The 21,147-nt window shown below is 43.4% G+C and overlaps 1 protein-coding gene and 1 non-coding gene across 2 annotated transcripts in view; one reads left to right on the top strand and one right to left on the bottom strand.

Annotated features, from left to right (window-relative positions):
* The window catches only part of IGF1R (insulin like growth factor 1 receptor), a 322,256-nt gene that overhangs the window by 134,138 nt on the left and 166,971 nt on the right, over positions 1-21,147 (top strand). The gene's annotated exons all lie outside the window — the stretch shown is intronic.
* Positions 3,062-3,199, bottom strand: LOC114812484. Its single transcript, XR_003760137.1, has one exon. It is a non-coding gene; the product is annotated as a small nucleolar RNA SNORA7 (small nucleolar RNA).

Raw genomic sequence — 21,147 nt, 5'->3', positions numbered from 1 at the left:
GCCAGTGTTCCCTCTAGTAGGCCATGTTGCTTCTCTAAGTACTTGCTGATTATTCAGCACAGTTTCTAATTATTATTTTTTTTTCAGAGCCTCTCAACTACCTGGATAGGTGTTTTATCCTACAATTTCTAAATCCTTCTAAAGTTAGCCTAGTTGTTTTGAGAGGATATTTGATAAGCATAAATATTCATTCATTCATTCAATAGTATTTATTGAGCGCTTACTATGTGCAGAGCACTGTACTAAGCACTTGGGATGAACAAGTTGGCAACAGATAGAGACAGTCCCTGCCGTTTGACGGGCTTACAGTCTAATCGGGGGAGATGGACAGACAAGAACAATGGCAATAAATAGAGTCAAGGGGAAGAACATCTCGTAAAAACAATGGCAACTAAAAAATTACTGCCATTGTTTCAGCCCTACTAAACCACCTCCATTCATTCAGAACTAACCTCAATGAAGCATCTGGCTTAAGCACGTTTTCAACACAAGCATCTGGGGAGGTGAGGGCAGTTATTATATAGGTAATCCTTAAAGGAGCTACACTCAGTTCTCCTGTAACACTGAAGTTACATTCTTGATGAACCTCACATTAATAGAAACCCGTATTTTACAGCACAAGACTTGACTAGTGCCGTGCTCTAATGTCTTAATGGTTTTCCAAGTCATGTAGAGAAAACATGATTTACAGTGGAATAGAGTGTATTTACCATTTGATGTAGTAAAGCTCTAATTGGCTATGTCTGTGTGTGTTAATACATCAGTAATATTATTCTAAGGTTCCATGCATATAAAGACCTGATCATTGTTTCATCAATATGAACAGCTACTTATGAAAATTATTTATCGACCGACTCTCGAGCTTTAAGGTTTCCTGCTATTCTTGTGCCTTATGTGGGTGTTGCAAAAAGCCTTTTTAGTGTTCGTGTAATAACCTGGACCTGTTTCTCTTGTGTAATAACCTGGACCTGTGAAAAGCTTCGGTTTGTTTACTTAAGTGTGCCAGATGCCATTTCAAAACACATTTGTTAAAGCAGCAGCTGGAGGCAAGGGTGGCTAGTGTTATAAAAGCATAGCAGATTGCTAATCACAGGACTCATTTTAATTTTACACTTTCTCCAAGTACAGAAACATTTTAGATACTTTTCACTGAGGCCTCTGCTATATTTCTCTTCTCTACACTCTTCCTCATATAACCTGTAAGGGGATTCCTCCTTTCTCATTTACCGTTTTTGTTAAAGAATTAAGAGTTTCCCATAATTATGGATTGTATTTATGAAAAATAGGAAAAGAAACTCTGAGAGCAGTGAATAGATTATAAACTCTTTCAGGGCAGGAATGCCTACCAACACTCATATTAACCTCTTTCCAGCACTTAATACTTAGTACAGTGCTCTGTCCCTAGTAAGTGCTCAATAATTACCAATGATTGATATCAAATATTGAAGTTTATGCTTTTGATTACATGTAGAGCAGCAGTATGCTCTCTGAAGCTTCAAAGGAGTGACTCTCTTACATATTCTTGAACCAAGTTTTTGCTTAGAGTACTCAAAGAAAGAAGACTTCAGTCATGCAGTGAGTGGGATTAATTGAGCACTTATCAATGTAAGAGCACTGTACTAAGCTCTTGGAAAAGTATATTTCAACAGAAATGATAGATAAATTCCCTGCCCATAATGAGCTTACAGCTGAGATGACAATAATAAATGATTTCTTACAGGTGCATCATGGATTTTGTGTTGAGAAATGACTGCAGCCCCAAAGGCAAAGTTTTCTGGACTAGAACCAGAATGTGGACAGGCTGGTGTTCGGGGCAGAAGGCAAGGCTGTAACTGAAATCCAGAAATATCAGGGCATAACTCTAGAAACAGCTTGAAAAATATTAACATTTTATCTTGATCTTTTCCAGTAACACTCATTTTCTCCTCAGCTTTTTCTAATCTCTTATAATATAATAATAATAATAATATTAGAGTCTATTAAATAGCAGAAGAAAATCATATCAGACACAGTTTCTGCCCCAATAATAATAATAGTTATGGTGTTAATTAATCGCTTACTTCGTGCCAGGCACTGTACATAGCACTGGGATGGTTGCAGGCAAATTAGGTTGGACACAGTCCCTGTCCCACATGCGCACCCAGTCTTAACCCCCACTTTATAGATGAGGTAGCTGACGCACAGAGAAGTAAGTGAATTGGCCAAGGTCACACTAAAGGCAGGTGACAGGGCCGGGATTAGAGCCCGGTTCCTTCTTACCCAAGGCCCATTCTCTATCTACTAGGCCATGCTTCTTCCCATATTACTTTCCAACTAGTGGGTTGGGAGAAAAAGAATCATATCCCCATTTAATATTTGAAGAAATGGAGGCACAAGAAGGTTGTGCCTTACCCAGTGTTATACAGTAAGCCTGAACCTGGGTCTTCTGACTTCGAATCTGATACCTTTTCTCCTAGGCCAGTCTGCCTCCCTAATTTCTCTAAACCCTTTGTAAAGCAATATTTTCTGCCTCTAAAACTTCTTATTCTTAATAGGCAAGTTCATATTGTGAAGTAGAAACATCAATGTTTTGTCTAAAACCTCATTGTGCAATTTGGTGAACAACACATCTATTTTTATGGTCATATCTTTCATCAGCCAATCACTGGTATTAAGTGATTACTGTGTGCAGAGTACTGTACTAAGTGCTTGGGAGAGTATAACAGAGTTGGTAGTAGTAAAAGCATATAATAAGTTCATACTGTGTGCACGGCACTGTTTTAAGCACTGGAAGAAAATACACAGGTGGGAATTTTATACAGACCCTGTTTCCCAAAAAGAGCTTAGGTCTAGAGGGGGACGTTGCTGCCATTATCTTATGCTGTGGAGTTGTGTCTGACCCATAGTGATGCTGTCGACACATCTCTCCTAGAATGCCCCACTTCCATCCACAGTCGTTCTGGTAGTGTATCCATAGAGTGGTTTTTTTGTAGAAATACGGACGTGGTTTACCATTGCCTCCTTCTGAGTGGAGACCCTTAACTCACTCCCATGCCGTTGCTGCCAGCACAGGTGAGTTTGGACTTGTAGCAGAATGCCTTCTACTTACTAGCCACTCCCCAAGCTAGGAATGGAATGGATATGCTTCTGCTTGACTCTCCCTCCCATAGTTGAGGCTGGTAGAGTACTGGAAACTCTCCAGGTGCGACCCTGAGATGGGGAGAAAGGGAAGGCAGACACTAAAACACATTGTCAGGGGTTTGGAATTGAGAGTGGGGAGACTATCAAGTGCTTAAAGCGTACAGATCCAAGTGAATATAGGAAATGCAGAATGAGGAAGGGGTAGGGGGAAAGAGAGCTTAATTAAAGAAGGCCACTTCGAGAAGATGTGATTTTTAGTAAGGCTTTGAAGTTGGGAAGAATGGTGGTCTGTCATACATGAAGGGGGAGAGGGTCACAGTCCCAGATGGAAGACCTGGGCAAGGGGTCAATGTCAAGATGGACAAGATTGAGATACAGTTAATAGGTTGGTGTTAGAGGAATGAAGTGTGTGGGCTGGGTTATATAGTAGGAGATCAGCCAGTTAAGGTAGGATGGGGAGAGCTTTTGCCTTAAAACTGATGGTAAGGTGTTTCTGTATGATTTGGACATGAATGGACAACTTCATGAATTCATAGAAAGAAAACCCCCTTTCAGTCGCTGTGTCTCTGATCAGAGTCCTTAATTTTCTCTCAGACCGTCTCCTAGTTGACTTCCTATGTATGTCACTCTGCTGGGACCTTCCTAAAATGAGGTGATAGGAACAGGCATTCTGTGGTAAATCTATACTCTCAGTCCTTTTCCTGGTTTGGTGGTCTTTCTATAGTTGCCATTATGCACTGGTTCAATGGTTTGTGAGAATAATAATTGTAGAATTTGTTAAGCACTTACTTTGTGCCAGGCACTGAACTAAGTGCTGAAATGGATAAAAACAAATTGGGTTGGTCCCAGTGCCTGTCCCACTTGGGGCTCACAGTCTTAGTCTCCATTTACAGATGAGGTAACTGAGGCCTAGAGAAGTGAAATGACTTGCCCAAGATCACAAAGCAGACAATAGGTAGAGCTGGAATTAGAACTCAGATCCTTTTGACTCCTGGGTCACTGCTCGATCCACTAGGCCACCCTGAGAAGAGTCAACAGTCTCTCCAAGATCCTATTACCATTAGCTCAGATGTCATAAAATTAGTAAGTACATTTCAGACTTTGCAGCTTTAAAGAAAGGACAATACAAATATGAAATAGCATATATTCATGTGGAAGCCTTCCCTCTCTATCCCCCACATGCAGAGGTCAGGATCAGGTATTTGCCATTAAATCCTTCAGAATGTGTTAATACTGCTGACTGTAGTCTAGGAATAATCCACCCATCCATGAAGGGGTATGCTTTGGGGTGAAATCTGGACAAGCTGTTTTTGCTTGACCTGATGAGAAGTATTAATTTTGCCCCATACCATCACTTAGATCACAAGTGATGTCATCACTTAGGTCTTAAGTGACTGCTGGGAATGTCATATAATTAGCATTTTTTTAAGTATTTCAGTCTTTAGAGGAGCTTTTTAACACTGGATTTTTTTTAGCTAACAGATATATATGTCCTTAGGTTTTTCCTGAGTATTTTCACAGGTAATCTGAGATCACTGTAATTGAAATAGTTCTGAACTAAAAATGCAGTTTAGCTTAAAGATGGAATTCTAAATTTAGGCTATAAAAATTATTAATCTTTTTGGAGCTGGGCTTCCTGATGAAGTGCTAATGCATGTGTTGATAGTGAACATCTGGGTTCTCTAAATCAGGAAGTTGATTAGAATCGAGAGAAGTTATAAAGCTGTGTGTCCACTGCTGGGTGACAGCAAGACTCTTTTAGGGTATGTAATTTTTGGACTGATTAAGACTTTTTCTTAAGTACTTTTTGGTTTGAGTGTAGCATTAAACAACCCTTCATATACAGGGAAAATGTACACCCAAGTTATAGTGTTTTTTTCTTTCAAAAACACTTACATTGGGGAAATATTACTCTTTCTTGGATTCACATGCTGTAAGTTTTCCATGTTTTCATTTTGGTAAACTAACAGTTGCTGGTATTTGCAGAGAATTCAAGAGGATGTTCAGGCAAGTTATTATTGCTTTTGTTAGCTAGACATTCACACAAATAATAAGAAAGATACTTTGTTTTAAGATTCTAGAGATATTGTGGAAGTTTTTTTCATGTCATGGTCATTAAACACACAAAACGTTTAGAGATGCTAAATATCTACATTGGCATATCCTCCTAAAATCTCTCATAACAACAATAGACTTTAAATGCTTAGAATTTTCCAAATCAGTTTGTCTCATTAAAATTGGTATAAATCAATAGGTCCTTTTGCAGATTTTATGATTAGAGGATATGGCAGTACCCCCTTCCATTAAAATTGTAGCTATGCTATTATTTTCCAACACCAAATAGGTTTATTCTGGAATACATTATGACTTCAGTTGTATTCTGATATATAATTATTGCTATCTGCTATATTGGAATACAGTAGTATAATAAAGGATGGAATCCTATCTTCCTTTTCCAGGAACAGTCAAAGGAATGTAAGCGTATACTATAAACAGTCTGGTTATGTTCCTTACAAATGTGGTTTTGTCGTGAATGATTGTATCTTGGGGGTATGTTTTCCTATAGATTTACGTGTTATAAATTGATTCTTTCCAGAAGCAGTCTTAACTTAATGGCTGAGCTGCTACAGATAAGTACTAATTCTGCTGTAAATTCCTCTTCACTGTTTCCCAACCTACACTTTCTCCTCTTTCCCAGCAAATTAATTATACCCAAATTTGCACCCTTTTCCCTGACCTCTCCCAACATCTTATCCCCCAAAACTCCCAACAACTTTCTCTCCCTAGAGTTTTTATACTACAGTATTTTTTTTTAATGTACTACCTCAGTCACTGACCTTCCCACCGCCATCCTTCCAATGGCTTGTTGCCCCTGACTACCAACCCTAGAGAAAGGCATGGGGTAATGGGTGAGTGGAGCAAGTGTAGGAAGTGGAAAGGGGGTAGGGTGAATGGAAGAAGGGCATGGAAGAATATTTCCATATCTACTGCAATAGACCAAAATATAAAGGAAGGGGGAAGTCACTGAGCCTGACAGGTCTGTTATCTAAACCTTGAGGAACAGTTTTCTCACACTCTTGCCCCAGAGGTGTCTTGATCCACTGAGCATATGATCTCTATACTACACTATTGACCCAAGTGGCCTTGAGTATAGGTTGCTGCTTTCTGAGAACTTGAGTTGAAAAGCATTCTTGATTGTGTGGTACTTTGACATCAGACACCATTATGGGTGTGCAAAGGTCTGCATGAGCGAGGCTAATTAAGACTTAATTAGCTACTGAGTCAACCAAGCAATATTATTTATTCATTCATTCAATCATATTTATTGAGGGTTTATCCTGAGTAGAGTGTTGTAATATGCGCTTGGGAGAGTAAATGTTAGTAGACACCACTCCTGTCCACAGTGAATTTGTAATCTGGTGGAATAATTTTGGTAAATTTGGTAAGTCCACTTAGTCGTATTTATTGAGCACTTACTGTGTGCAAAGCACTGTACTAGGCATTTAAGTGTTTATTATGTGCCAAGCACTGAGGTTAACACAGTCAGATGAAATTTCCTGTCTCACCTGACTGAAGCTCACAGTTTAAATGGGAGAGAGAATAAGTATTTGGTTCCCATTTTCTGATGAGGAAATTGAGGCCCAGAGAAGGTGAGTTGCCCCAGGTGGTACTAGTAGTAGTAATAAAAATAATTGTCATTAAGCACTGACTATGCGCCAAGCACAATACTAATTACTGCTCTAGATACAGGATGATCAGGTTAGACTCAATCCCTGTCCCACATGAGGTTCACAGTCTAAGGGGGAAAGAGAACTGGTATTTTATTTCCATTTTATAGATGATGAAACTGAGGAAAAGAAAAGTTTAGTGAATTGCCCCAGGTTAACCAGCAGGAAAGTTGCAGAGGTGAGGTTAGAACCCAGGTCTCCTGACTCACAGTCCCGGGCTCATTCCTAGGCAAAGCTGTTTCTTGCAGTCCAAATTTGTTAGCTATTTAAGGTAAGTGTGTATTTAGAAATACTTTATAACACTATACGCACGAAGTTTATTGTCAGCTTCTTTTTTTCACCTCATAAATTTTTCTGAAAATAAATTACTGAGAGATCATAAATATTTGGGACAAATCCTTGGTGAAAAGCACATGACATACTAAGCACTAACTATGTGCCAAGCACAATACTAATTACTGTACCATGTTGCTATATTAGCAATTTCGCTTGTTATTGTTTATTGTCGTCAGTGCTGCCACCCACCTCTCTGGCCTCACCAGCCACCTGACTTTGAGTTTGATCAGGTCGCCCCTTAATCGAGCCTACCCCCGACCCTGGTCATCGCCCGCTTATTAACACTACTATATTGTATCATACTGTATCATGTTGCTATATTAGCACTACTGTATTGTATCATACTGTATCATGTTGCTATATTACCGATTTCGTTTGTTACTGTTTACTGTTGTCAGTGCTGCCACCCACCTCTCTGGCCTCGCCATGTGCCTCCTACCCCCTCCTCCCTCCCGCCCCTTCCTATCCTCCCCTTCCCCTTCCCCTCTCTCGCTCAGCTCTTTCCCGCTCTCTCCTCTGTCTCCTCCCCCCCCCCCAGAACCCCACTTTACCAGCGCTACCCCTCTTCCCCCTCCCCCTACTCTTCCCCCCACCAAACCCCCTCCTCACCCCCTCACCCCTTCTCTCTTCCCCACCCATGCCCCATTCCAGTCCTCTTGTCCCACCGCTACCCCTCATCCCCCTCTCCCCGTCCAGGGCCCCGCCACCTCCTTCCCATCCAAACCCTCCCCTCCCCCCGCCCTTCCCCCCCCGCCTTGCACCCACAGCTACTTTCAAGTGTGGCCTCTGGAACCCCCGCTCTATTACAGGTAAGCTACCTTTCGTCCATGACCTTTTCCTCTCCCGCTCTCTCCTCCTCCTCGCCCTTTCGGAAACGTGGCTCTCTCCCGAAGACACGGTCTCCACCGCCGCTCTCTCCAGCGGAGGCCTCTCCTTCTCCCACTCCCCCAGACTCACCGGTAAGGGAGGAGGCGTCGGCTTCCTCCTCTCACCCCGTTGCCGCTTCCGCACTATCCCTCCTCCCCCCACCCTCTCCTTCCCCTCCTTCGAAGCCCATATCATTCACCTCTACCACCCCCTCCAGATACTTGTCGCTGTCATCTACCGCCCTCCCGGTCCCACCTCCGACTTCTTCAACCACCTTGACCCCTTTCTCACCTTCCTTCTCTCCTTCTCTCTGCCCACTCTGATCCTCGGAGACTTCAACATCCATATGGATGTACCTGACGACTCCTCTGCCGCCCGCCTGCTATCCCTCCTCGACTCTGCCGACCTCCTCCTCCACCATACCGCGCCCACTCACCAACTCGGTCACACCCTCGATCTCGTCATCTCCTACCGCTGCACTGTCTCCTCCCTCACCAACTCTGAAATCCCTCACTCTGACCATAACCTTCTCACCTGCCTCATCTCTCACACTCCCTCCCCCTTCAAATCTTCATTACTGCCCCACAGAGACCTCTGCTCTCTCGATCCCAACCGTCTTTACAAAAGCATCTCTCCTCACCTTGCCGCCCTGTCCTCACTTCCCACTCTCGATGATCAGGTCTCCGCTCTCAACTCCACCCTCTCTACTCATCTTGACTCTCTCGCCCCCCTTTCCCTCCACCGCTCTCGCTCCACTGACCCACAGCCCTGGATCACCTCCTCTGTTCTCCTCCTACGCTCCTATGCTCGAGCTGCTGAGCGCTGCTGGCGAAAGTCCAAACACCAAGCTGACCTCACACACTTCAAATTTATCCTTTCCTGCCTTAACTTTGCCCTCTCCTCCACCAGGCAAAACTTCTTCTCCTCCCTCATCGACACCCATGCCCGTCACCCCCGCCGATTGTTCCGGACCTTTAACTCTCTCCTTAGGCCCCCTGTTCCTCCCCCTCCCCCATCTCTCATCCCCAATGATCTGGCCACCTATTTCCTCACAAAAATCAACACAATCAGGTCTCAGCTCCCCAAAGTCACCCCTCCGCCTCTCCCCTCCCCCCCACCAACCCTCTCCCCTACTTTCCCATTCTTCTCTGCAGTATCCTCAAAGGATCTCCTCGCAAGTGCCACCCCCTCCACCTGCGCCTTGGACCCCATTCCCTCTCACCTTATTAAAACCATCGCCCCTGCCCTCCTCCCTTCCTTAACTTCTATTTTTAACCACTCAATCTCCAATGGCTCCTTCCCCGTTGCCTTCAAACATGCCCACGTCTCCCCATCCTAAAAAAACCCGCTCTTGACCCCACTTCCCCCTCCAGTTATCGCCCTATCTCCCTACTATCCTTCCTTTCCAAAATCCTAGAACGAGTGGTCTACAATCGCTGCTTAGAATTCCTTAACTCCCATTCTCTCCTAGACCCCCTCCAATCTGGCTTCCATCCCCTCCACTCTACCGAGACTGCTCTCTCTAAGGTCACCCATGACCTCCTTCTTGCCAAATCCAATGGCTCCTACTCCATTCTGATCCTCCTTGACCTCTCTGCTGCCTTTGACACTGTCGACCATCCCCTCCTCCTCCATACCTTATCTCACCTTGGCTTCACGGACTCCGTCCTCTCCTGGTTCTCCTCTTACCTCTCTGGCCGGTCCTTCTCGGTCTCCTTCGCTGGCGCCTCCTCCCCCTCCCATCCTTTAACTGTTGGAGTTCCTCAAGGGTCAGTTCTTGGCCCTCTTCTGTTCTCCATTTACACTCACTCCCTCGGTGAACTCATCCGCTCTCCCGGCTTTGATTACCATCTGTACGCAGATGACACGCAGATCTACATCTCCGCCCCTGTCCTCTCCCCCTTCCTTCAGGCTCGCATCTCCTCCTGCCTCCGGGACGTCTCCACCTGGATGTCGGCCCGCCACCTAAAACTCAACATGAGCAAGACTGAGCTCCTCATCTTCCCTCCCAAACCCGGTCCTCTCCCAGACTTCTCTATCACCGTGGATGGCACGACCATCCTTCCCGTCCCGCAGGCCCGCAATCTCGGTGTCATCCTTGACTCGTCTCTCTCGTTCACCCCACGCATCCTATCCGTTACCGAGACCTGCCGGTTTCACCTCTACAATATCGCCAAGATCCGCCCTTTCCTCTCCACCCAAACGGCTACCTTACTGCTACAGGCTCTCGTTATATCCCGGCTAGACTACTGTGTCAGCCTTCTCTCTGATCTCCCTTCCTCCTCTCTCGCCCCGCTCCAGTCTATTCTTCACTCCGCTGCCCGGCTCATCTTCCTGCAGAAACGATCTGGGCATGTCACTCCCCTTCTTAAACACCTCCAGTGGTTGCCTATCGACCTCCGCTCCAAACAAAAACTCCTCACTCTAGGCTTCAAGGCTCTACATCACCTTGCCCCTTCCTACCTCTCCTCTCTTCTCTCTTTCTACCGCCCACCCCGCACGCTCTGCTTCTCCGCCGCCCACCTCCTCACCGTCCCTCGGTCTCGCCTATCCCGCCGTCGACCCCTGGGCCGCGTCCTCCCGCGGTCCTGGAGCGCCCTCCCTCCTCCCCTCCGCCAAACTGATTCTCTTTCCCTCTTCAAAACCCTACTTAAAACTCACCTCCTCCAAGAGGCGTTCCCAGACTGAGCTCCTCTTCTCCCTCTACTCCCTCTGTCACCCCCCCCTTTACCTCTCCGCAGCTAAACCCTCTTTTCCCCCTTTCCCTCTGCTCCTCCACCTCTCCCTTCCCATCCCCACAGCACTGTACTCATCCGCTCAACTTTATATATTTCCATTACCCTATTTATTTTGTTAATGAATTGTACATTGCCTTGATTCTATTTAGTTGCCATTGTTTTTACGAGATGTTCTTCCCCTTGACTCTATTTATTGCCATTGTTCTTGTCTGTCCATTTCCCCCGATTAGACTGTAACCCCGTCAAACGGCAGGGACTGTTTCTATCTGTTGCTGACTTGTTCATTCCAAGCGCTTAGTACAGTGCTCTGCACATAGTAAGCGCTCAATAAATACTATTGAATGAATGAATGACATCATTGATGTACATGCAAGTGTATATAGAAGAAAGTTGAGTGAGGTGTTCATAAAGTCTTGAAAAAGTACTTGGTTGTCACAGTTTACATGGAGGTTTGCAAGGGAAGAATGACTTGGTTTGTCTATAATCTAAAATTCAGGCACATAAATTCATCTTGAATTTGTGAAAGTATTGTGCAATCATCGGTAAAATATGTATGTGGCTTATTTCTTATAATTTTATTTCCTGTCTTTGAAAATCATTGTGGTCGCAAATATAGCAAGTACAGTATTTAACTGAATAGTAAGGAAATTGAAATTCATGATGGGAGAGCACCCTCTGTTATCAGAGTATTAGGCAGTTATATACCTTAGATGGTGATTTAGCTCTTCATTATTATCGTCATTTTGAAGTCCTCACTCTGTTCCCAGTATTGGTTCTCTGCTTTCTTCCATTCTCATGATGCTTGATTCCAGAAATCACAGGCAGCTAGGTGCTTGTATTGTTATTTTCTACTCTCCCAAGTAACTACTACGCATAGTAAGTGCTCAATAAATATGATTATATGAATGAATGAATGTATGCTTGACCAAATATTTTTATTTTAGTCACCAAAATCCAGGACAAGTTTCTAAAGTTTATAAGCAAAAATTTCATTTTTCTAAAAAGTGTCGCTCCTGATCTTTTTAGGCAATTGCTTTTTCTATGTAATAATAATAATGTTGGTATTTGTTAAGCACTTACTATGTGCAGAGCACTGTACTAAGCACTTGGAATGTACAAATTGGCAATAGATAGAGACAGTCCCCGCCCATTGATGGGCTTACAGTCTAATCGGGGGAGACAGACAAAAACAATAGCAATAAATAGAATCAAGGCGATGAACATCTAATTAAAACAATAGCAAATAAATAGAATCAAGGTGATGTACATCTCATTAACAAAATAAATAGGGTAATGAAAATATGTAAGTTGAGCGACAAGTACAGTGCTGAGGGGAGGGGAAGGGAGAGGGGGAGGAGCAGAGGGAAAGGAGGGAAAAGAAGGCTTAGCTGAGGAGAGGTGAATGGGGGTATAAAGGAGGAGCAGAGGGAGCAGAGGGAAAAGGGGGAGCTTAGTCTGGGAAGGCGTCTTGGAGGAGGTGAGCTTTAAGTAGGGTTTTGAAGAGGGGAAGAGAATTAGTTTGGCGGAGGTGAGGAGGGAGGGTATTCCAGGACAGCGGGAGGACGTGGCCCAGGGGTTGACGGCGGGATAGGCGAGAATGGGGGACGGTGAGGAGCGGAACGTGCAGGGTGGGCAGTAGAAAGAGAGAGGGAGGAGAGGTAGGAGGGGGCAAGGTGGTGTAGAGCCTTGAAGCCTAGAGTGAGAAGTTTTTGTTTCATACGCAGGTTGATAGGCAACCACTGGAGGTTTTTAAGAAGGGGAGTGACATCCCCAGAGTGTTTCTGCAGGAAGATGAGCCGGGCAGCGGAGTGAAGAATAGACTGGAGTGGGGAGAGACAGGAGGAAGGGAGATCAGAGAGAAGGCTGACACAGTAATCCAGCCGGGATATTACGAGAGCCTGTAACAGTAAGATAGCTGTTTGGGTGGAGAGGACAGGGCGGATCTTGGTGATATTATAAAGGTGAGACTGGCAGGTTTTGGTGACGGATTGGATGTGTGGGGTGAATGAGAGAACCGAGTTAAAGATGACACCGAGGTTGCGGGCTTGAGAGATGGGAAGGATGGTCGTACCATCCACAGTGATAGGGAAGTCAGGAAGAGGACAGGGCTTGGGAGGGAAGATGAGGAGCTCAGTTTTGGCCATGTTGAGTTTTAGGTAGTGGGAAGACATCCAAGTAGAGACGTCTTGGAGGCAGGAGGAGATACGAACCTGAAGGGAGGGGGAGAGGACGGGGCAGAGATGTAGATCTGTGTGTCATCTGCATAGAGATGATAGTTGAAACCGTGAGAGCGAATGAGTTCACCGAGGGAGTGAGTGTAGCTACAGAACAGAAGAGGGCCAAGAACTGACCCTTGAGGAACCCCAACAGTTAGAGGATGGGAGGGGGAGGAGGAGCCTGTGAAGGAGACCGAAAATGACCAGCCAGAGAGATGAGGAGAGGACGGAGTCTCTAAGTGCTGGGGTAGATACAGGGTAATCAGGTTTTCCCATGTGGGGCTCACAGTCTTAATCCCCATTTTACAGATGAGGGAACTGAGGCACAGAGAAGTTAAGTGTTTTGCCCACAGTCACACAACTGACAAGTGGCAGAGCTGAGAGTCCAACCCATGACCTCTGACTCCCAAGCCCGTGTTCTTTCCCCTGAGCCATCCTGCTTCCCAATTTGTATTTGAAGTAGTTTTGGGAAAGGTGGGAGGGAAGTATATTTACATGTTTTCTTTGTTCCCTTTTGTAAGAAAAATTTCTGAAGACTCTGATTCCCCAAAGAAAGTAGGCTCCCTAAATTTGTCAATCCAGATGAAATGCTCTTGTGACTCTTGACATATTTTTAATTCCTGAAAACAGGCTCGTTCAAGAAGGAAGGAAAATTTCACTTAAACCAAAATAATCCAGTGATTCTCTTGACACTTCATCTCACTTAATCAGTTGCATTTGAGTGCTTATTATGTACAGAGCAATGTATTAAGCACTTGGGAAAATACAACACAACAGAATTAGCAGATATGTGCCCTTTCTATAATGGGCTAACAGCCTATTTACCTTAACCTGATTCTGCTACTATGATTTTTATTATTATTATTATTATTAACAACAATGATAATGACAATAAGTGGTATTTAAGTGCTTACTAAGTGCCAAACACTGTACTAAATGCTGGGGTAGATATAAGATAACCAGGTCCCACATGGGGCTTACATCCTAAGTAGGAGAGAAAACAGGTATTTCCATATGAATCCTCATTTTACAAATGAGGGAATTTAGTCACAGAGAAGTGACTTTCCCTAGGTCAGCAGCAGTGAGAAGCAGGTGAGAAGCAGCGTGAGAAGCAGCGTGGCTCAGTGGAAGGAGCCTGGGCTTTGGAGTCAGAGCTCATGGGTTCGAACCCCAGCTCTGCCGCTTGTCAGCTGTGTGACTGTGGGCGAGTCACTTCACTTCTCTGTGCCTCAGTTCCCTCATCTGTAAAATGGGGATTAAGCCTGTGAGCCCCACGTGGGACAACCTGATTCCCCTGTGTCTACACCAGCGCTTAGAACAGTGCTCTGCACGTAGTAAGCGCTTAACAAATACCAACATTATTATTATTATTAGGTGTCACAGAAGAAAAGTGATGAGCTGGGATTATAATCTAGGACCTTCTGACTCCCAGGAGTATGATCTTTCCACTAGACCAATGCTACTTCCTGCTGCTTCCACACTGTTTTAGTGCCTAGACACAGTGTACAGGGTGGATGAGTTGTGGGATTGGAATTAGCTAGTCATTTTCTGATATTCAGTAAATCTCTCTCCCCTCTGCCTCTCTCTCAATGATTCAAATATTAGGAGAAAAAAGAGCTGAGAAGTGACTTGTGGTAAAAATCAACAATGCATATATGATGATTTGGGTTTTTCAGAATGTAGATGAATTATAAATTTGTTACCTGATTGTAACTGTTTAGGGTCCTCTCTAGTGACTGAGAGGCTCCTGTCATGATATAGCTTGAGAGGTGGTGTTACTCAAGAGTTGAAGGTCTAGATAGAAGAAGTTCCAACAGGACATGTACAGGATAAGGCATTAGACAAAAGTGTAGTACCTTAGAATTCTTAGGATGACCAGCATAGCAGGAAGGGTTATAGATGCCGAAAATATTTATGCAATTGATCTTTTTTTTAATGGTATTTGTTTAGCACTTACTAAGTGCCAGGCACTGTACTAAGCACTGGGGTAGTTACAAGATAATTTCATTGGACATAGTCCGTGTCCCACATGGGGCTCACAGTCTTAATCTCCATTTTATAGATGAGGTAACTGAACATAGTCTTCATGGATGGTGATGGTTTCCTTGACCTGTAGTGGGGAAGATAGCAGTGGACCCCCTTAGGATATCAAGATGGCTTGGGCATCCTGAAATAAGTAGTATCTCCCCATCTAGACTGTAAGCTTCTCGTGAGCAAGGAATGTGTCTGCCAAGTCCGTTGTATTGTCCTCTCCCAGTTGTGTAGTTCGGTGCTTTGCATACAGTAAGCACTCAATAATAATAATTGTGGTATTAAAGTACTTACTAGGTGCCAAGCACTGTACTTAGCACTAGAGTAGACACAAGATAATCAGATCTCACATGGGGCTCACAATCTTAATAGGAGAAGGAACAATTATTGAATCCCCATTTTGCAGATGAGGGAACTGAGGCACAGAGAAGTTAAGTGACTTGCCCAAGGTCACACAGCAGACAGGTGGTGGAGCTGGGACGAGAACCAGGTTCTCTGCCTCCCAGGTCCATGTTCTTTCCTCTAGGCCACACTGCTTCCCTATTGATTAATTGCTTGCTGCTCATAGGCAATGAATCTACCAACTCTGTTATATTGTCCTCACCCAAGCGCATAGTACAATGCTGTGCACACAGTAAGCGTTCAATAAATACAGTTGATTGTTGGGCTTGCCAGTGACCATCTCCCTGCTTTGACTTTTATTTTTAGGTTATTGAAAAACTGTTCCTATATAATCTACCTCTTTTTACTTCGCCCAGCTAAATGGTTCCAAGCCAGGGATCATAGCTGAAACTATACTATTTTTGACTGTTGGTAACCTTTCTTGAGAAATGAGGTCAGGTCCTCAGAAACAGATATAGATCTGTCAGTAGTTGTCTTTGTAGTTGGTTCCGAAGCTTGAGGTCACTGACTGACTGGGATGGAGAAGTTGCTCTTGTTTTTCCTCCCACCTGCAGTGTTGGTTCCTGTCTTTCCAGAGTCATGATAAGTGTTGAACAAAAGACCCAAATTGGCTGGATTTCAAATTCCTGAAATAGAGGTTTGAAGCAGTATTTCAGAACCAAATTTTGAGTCCAATATAGAAGAGTGTTATAAACGTTTTGAAACTGGTTTGTTGTCACAGGACATTCTTAGATTAGTTGTTTTGAAGTTGTTCTGACTTTCTGGAAAAATCACTACATCCCTATATCACCCCAAACCGAAAAATAAATCCATGCCATTGAGGATGGTGTGATCTTATCCTTGTATGGCCCATTCCAGAAGTGATCTGAAATATTTTTCACTTAATGGTAGTGTATTAAATAAGGAAGAATCTGGCTAGAGGGGGATAGGGGGTTGATGCATGGGGAGAAAGCCGAGTATGAAGATAAATGGACAAGGAGATCCTTAGCCAATTATACAAGTGAAAGGGCCAAGTGATATGGCTCAGAAGGGAGTCTGAGGACGAAGGCAGGAATTCAAAGGCAATAATAAGAATAATGGTTTTTGTTAAGCACTTACTACGATCACAGTGGTGTCATCAGAGGTATTCAATACACTGTCCTAGATCTATCAGAATAATAATAATACTGGTATGTGTTGAGTGCTTGTCACATAGTATTGGAGTAGATATAAGATTATTAGGGTAGACCCCACTCCCCGACCAACATGGGGCTCACAGTGGGAGGGAGAAATAGGTATCGAATCCCTGCTTTATGGATGAGGCACAGAGAAGTTAAGAAAGATTGCTATACTCTGTGGCCATTTTGGAGCGTGGCTCAGTGGAAAGAGCATGGGCTTTGGAGTCAGAGGTCATGAGTTTGAATCCCAGCTCTGCCACTTGTCAGCTGTGTGACTGTGGGCAAGTCACTTAACTTCTCTGTGCCTCAGTTACCTCATCTGTAAAATGGGGATTAAGACTGTGAGCCCCACGTGGGACATCCTGATTCTCCTGTGTCTACCCCAGGGCTTAGAACAGTGCTTGGCACATAGTAAGCGCTTAACAGATAACAACATTATTAAATGGAAATCTAAAAATAAGTTTCCAGAGGAGACTAGTGACATAAAAGAGAAAAACATGCATAAATTCAGAAAATGGAAACAAAAGAGCAGTAGAGAAGTAGTGTGGCTTAGTGGAAAGAGCTCGGACTTGGGAGTCCGAGGATGAGGGTTCTGACCCCAGCTCTGCCACTTGTTGCTGTGTGACCTTGGGCAAACCGCTTAACCTCTCTGTGCCTCAGTTACCTCATCTGTAAAATGGGGATTAAGACTGTAAACCCCATGTGGGACAACCTGCGTACCTTGTGTCTACCCCAATGCTTAGAATAGTGCCTGGCACATAGTGATTGCTTAACAAATACCATAATTATTATTATCATTATTACCAAGGTGAGAGGAGCAGGGTGTCAGACACCTTACAGGTCTGACCGACAGTCCCAAGCATAGCCACAGTAACCGCTATCTACCACCCATAGTTCCCCACTGTGTAGCAATATGGTGAGGCTGCTAGGGTCCTTTCTACCACTTTAATACAAAGTTGGTCAGTATCAAAGCCCCAGGATGATGCTGTGGCAAACATGACTGTAAACTAGTATCTTGGGATGTGAATTTCTTCAAAGGTTAGTGATCTCAGATGCAGTATGGCCTAGTGGATAGAACACAAGTCTGGGAGAAGGAAGGACCTGGGTTCTAGTACCGGTTCTTCCACTTGTCTGCTGTGTGAACTTGGGTGAGTCACTTAATTTCTCTGTGCCCCAGTTACCTCATCTGTAAAATAGGGATAAAGACTATTAGCCCCATGTAGGACCTGTACTATGTCCAACCTGATTAACTTGTATCTACCCCAGCACTCAGTACAGTGCTTGGCACATAGTAATGCTTAGCAAATATCATTAAATAATTATTATATAGGAATGTTAAAAAAAAAAAGTGGAGGATAACAGCAGTAGCAAAGTGGGGAATAAAAAAAAAAGCAGGCACGAAGGTAAATCCAAGGCAGGAATCATGTCTCCAAGTTCTATTGTACTCTCCAAAGTGCTTAGTCCTGTGTTGGGCACTCAGTGCAGACTCAGTAATTATTGTTGATGGATTGATAATGTCCTAGGTAGGTTACGGACAGTTATTCAAAATTGCATGTGTGGTTGACAGTGGAATTTTTGGATTTATGTATCAGTCATAGTGACTCAGGTTCCTCTTGCTCTGTTGATTGTACCTTCTTGCTATATACTTTTAGGTGAGCTAGTAATGCCTGCAGCACTTAAAAAAAAATCACTCATTTGTCTTTAAGCGTGGTTACCTGTGCGTGCAAGTGTGTACACATTGAGGCTTTTGACGAAGAACATTTTTTAGCAGATGCATTTAATACCACTTGGCTAACAGCAGGTATCAGTAATAAGGGAATAAATGGTTTATAATGGAAATGTCGGTGATTTGTTAATGAGTTACTAGTGCAGTTTGACATGAAAGAAATTTCGTAAATACATTTGTTTGCTTGGATGTCTACTTGGGCAACCAAGGCTTTTGTTCAAATGTCATTTTCTGACATTTTACAGTTTTCTTCATTTTCTAATTTTTAAAATAATTTAACAATTCTTGTAACTATGCATGAAAGTATCTTTGCCCAAATGAGGCCCTATCATACCTGATACCATATTTTATTGTCACATCACATGGTGGTTTGAACAATTATCCATCAATTTCAGTACTTCTCATCTGCTTTCTGCATTCTAAAAATATGGATCCAAATCTTGTTCTGACTAATGATAATGTGTGTTCTCAAAAGCTGTCTCGAGCTGAGATCTCTTGGGTGTAGGAGGGTATTTTGGAGTGAGATGTGTACTTATTGTTCACAGTGGTGACAAAGAAGTTATCAATAAGTTGTATTTATTGAGCCCTTAGTGAGTGCAGAACACCGTAGTTAGTGCTTCGAAGAGAACAATATAACAGATTTGCTCGATACATTCTGAGGTCTGGGAGCACAGGTCCCAGGTCTGGGACAGGTCTGGGAGTTAGAACCTGGGTTCTAATCCCAGCCATGCCACTTGCCTGCTATGTGACCTTGGGCAAATCACTTGGCTGAGCCCCAAGTGGGATAGGGACTGTGTCTAACTTGAAATGCTTGTGTCCACTCCAGAGCTTAGTACAGTACCTGGCACGTAGTAAGCACTTACCTAATACCATAGTAATAATTATTATCATCATTATCCAAAAGCCTTTGGGTGTAGGATGATATTTTTGGTCCAGTTGTGTGCATATCTTTCACAGTGGAGACATAGAAATTATAAATCAATGAGTGGTATTTACTGAGCACTTACTGTGTGTAGAAAACTGTGCTAAACCCTTGGGAGAGTATAACAGATTTGGTAAACATGCTTCCTGCCCTGAAGGAGTTTACAGTGTAGAGGGGGAGACAGACATTAAAATGAATTATGGATGTGCATAAGTTCTGTGGGCTTGAGGATGGGCTAGATGAATGGTACAAATTCCAGTGCAAGGGTGATGCAAAAGGGAGAGGGAGTAGATTTATGTGGCTTGATTTTGTGTTAAGAGCCAGCAGCAGAATATAACATGTTAGAGAATTTGGATTCAAGCATTTCTAGTCCAAAATTTATTAAGAACTTTTGGGAATCCAAATCTTACGCTGTCAAAAATGAAGTCTTGTCACCTGGCTTGACTGCAGACATTAGGTTGCCTTGAGTTAGGGAAAAAAAAAATATTTGGCCTTTCCCCTCCCCGCTCCAACACACAAACAGTTATTTTCTGAAACCAGCCCTATTGTCATCACAAAGAGGAGAATTCAAGAGGAGAGTCCAGATGATGAGGAAGATTGGATCACCACTTTGGTAGAGCTCATATTATTTTGTTGATATCACCCAGATGATGATTTGGAGAGTCACAGGTGTGGTCTATATAGTCCCGTGGTTGGGAAGCAGCTTGGCCTATTGGAAAGTGCACCATCTTTGGGAGGCATAGGACATGGGTTCTAATCCCAGCTCTGCCATTTGTCTGCTGTGTGACCTTGGATAGGTTACCTTGTGTTCCTCACTTTCCTCATCTGTAAAATGAAGATTAAATCTTACTCCCTCCTACCTAGATTGTGAGCCCTATGCAGAACAGGGACTGTGTCCAACCGGATAAACTTGTCTCTACCCTAGTATTTTGAAGAGTGTTTGGAACACAGAAAGTGCTTAACAAATACTATAATTATTATTATTGTTATTAGTAGTAGTAGTAGTAACTCCTTTTTGAGAAGCAGTGTGTTGAGAAGCAGTGTGCCTAATGGCAAGAGCACTGGGAGTCAGAAGGACTTGGATTCTAATACTGGTTCTGCTACTTGTTTTTGTGACCTTGAGCAAGTCATTTAACTTCTGTGCCTCAGTTTCCTCATCTGTAAAATGGGAATTAAGACTATGAGCCCCATGTGGGACATGGACTGTGTCCAGCCTGTTTGGCTTGTATCTACTCCAGTACTTGGTACAGTACCTGGCACATAGTATGTGCTGACAAATACCATTTAAAAACAAAAAAAAAACTAAACATAAATATGCTATAATCAGGTTATAAACAGTCCCAATTCCACAAGGGACCCACAGTTTAGTTGGGAGGGAGAAAAAGTAATCACTATTTTACAGATAAGGAAATTGAGGCACAGATAAATTAAATGACTTAAGGTCATATAGCAGACAAGTAGTGGAGTAGGGATTAGAACCCAGGTCCTCTGCTCTGTTTTCAAGGCTGTGTTGCTTCTACGTGGGTTTGCTTCAAATTGCAAAGTCCAAGATTATAAAATTAAGTACTCAGTGTATTAAGGAGTATATCTTAATGTGATCTTTCTGCTGTCATCCCAAATTATGATTTTCACTAAAACCTCGGTAATATGTTTATCTTCCTCAGAATTGTTAGTTGTAGTTTCTGCTTTAAGGGACTGACAGAATCGTCTTTCCCCTTTCACTCTGCAAGCTTTCTAATGAGAGTTGGGTACTTATATCTGAATTTTGAGAATGCTTGAATGTCTTGTACCTTAGTGGATGTTCTGTCTCAGATGTGATTATGTGGAACAGTAGCTTCTGAAGTCAACCTTTGAAGTCATGCAGTTGAGCTGCTTTGAAAACCAAAGTTTTTAAATTGTTATGC

This window comes from Ornithorhynchus anatinus, chromosome 5 (genome assembly GCF_004115215.2).
Source record: "Ornithorhynchus anatinus isolate Pmale09 chromosome 5, mOrnAna1.pri.v4, whole genome shotgun sequence".
Taxonomy (NCBI): Eukaryota; Metazoa; Chordata; class Mammalia; order Monotremata; family Ornithorhynchidae; genus Ornithorhynchus; species Ornithorhynchus anatinus.
The sequence above is the reverse complement of the archived record's forward strand: the minus strand, read 5'-3'. Positions and strand labels throughout refer to the sequence as shown.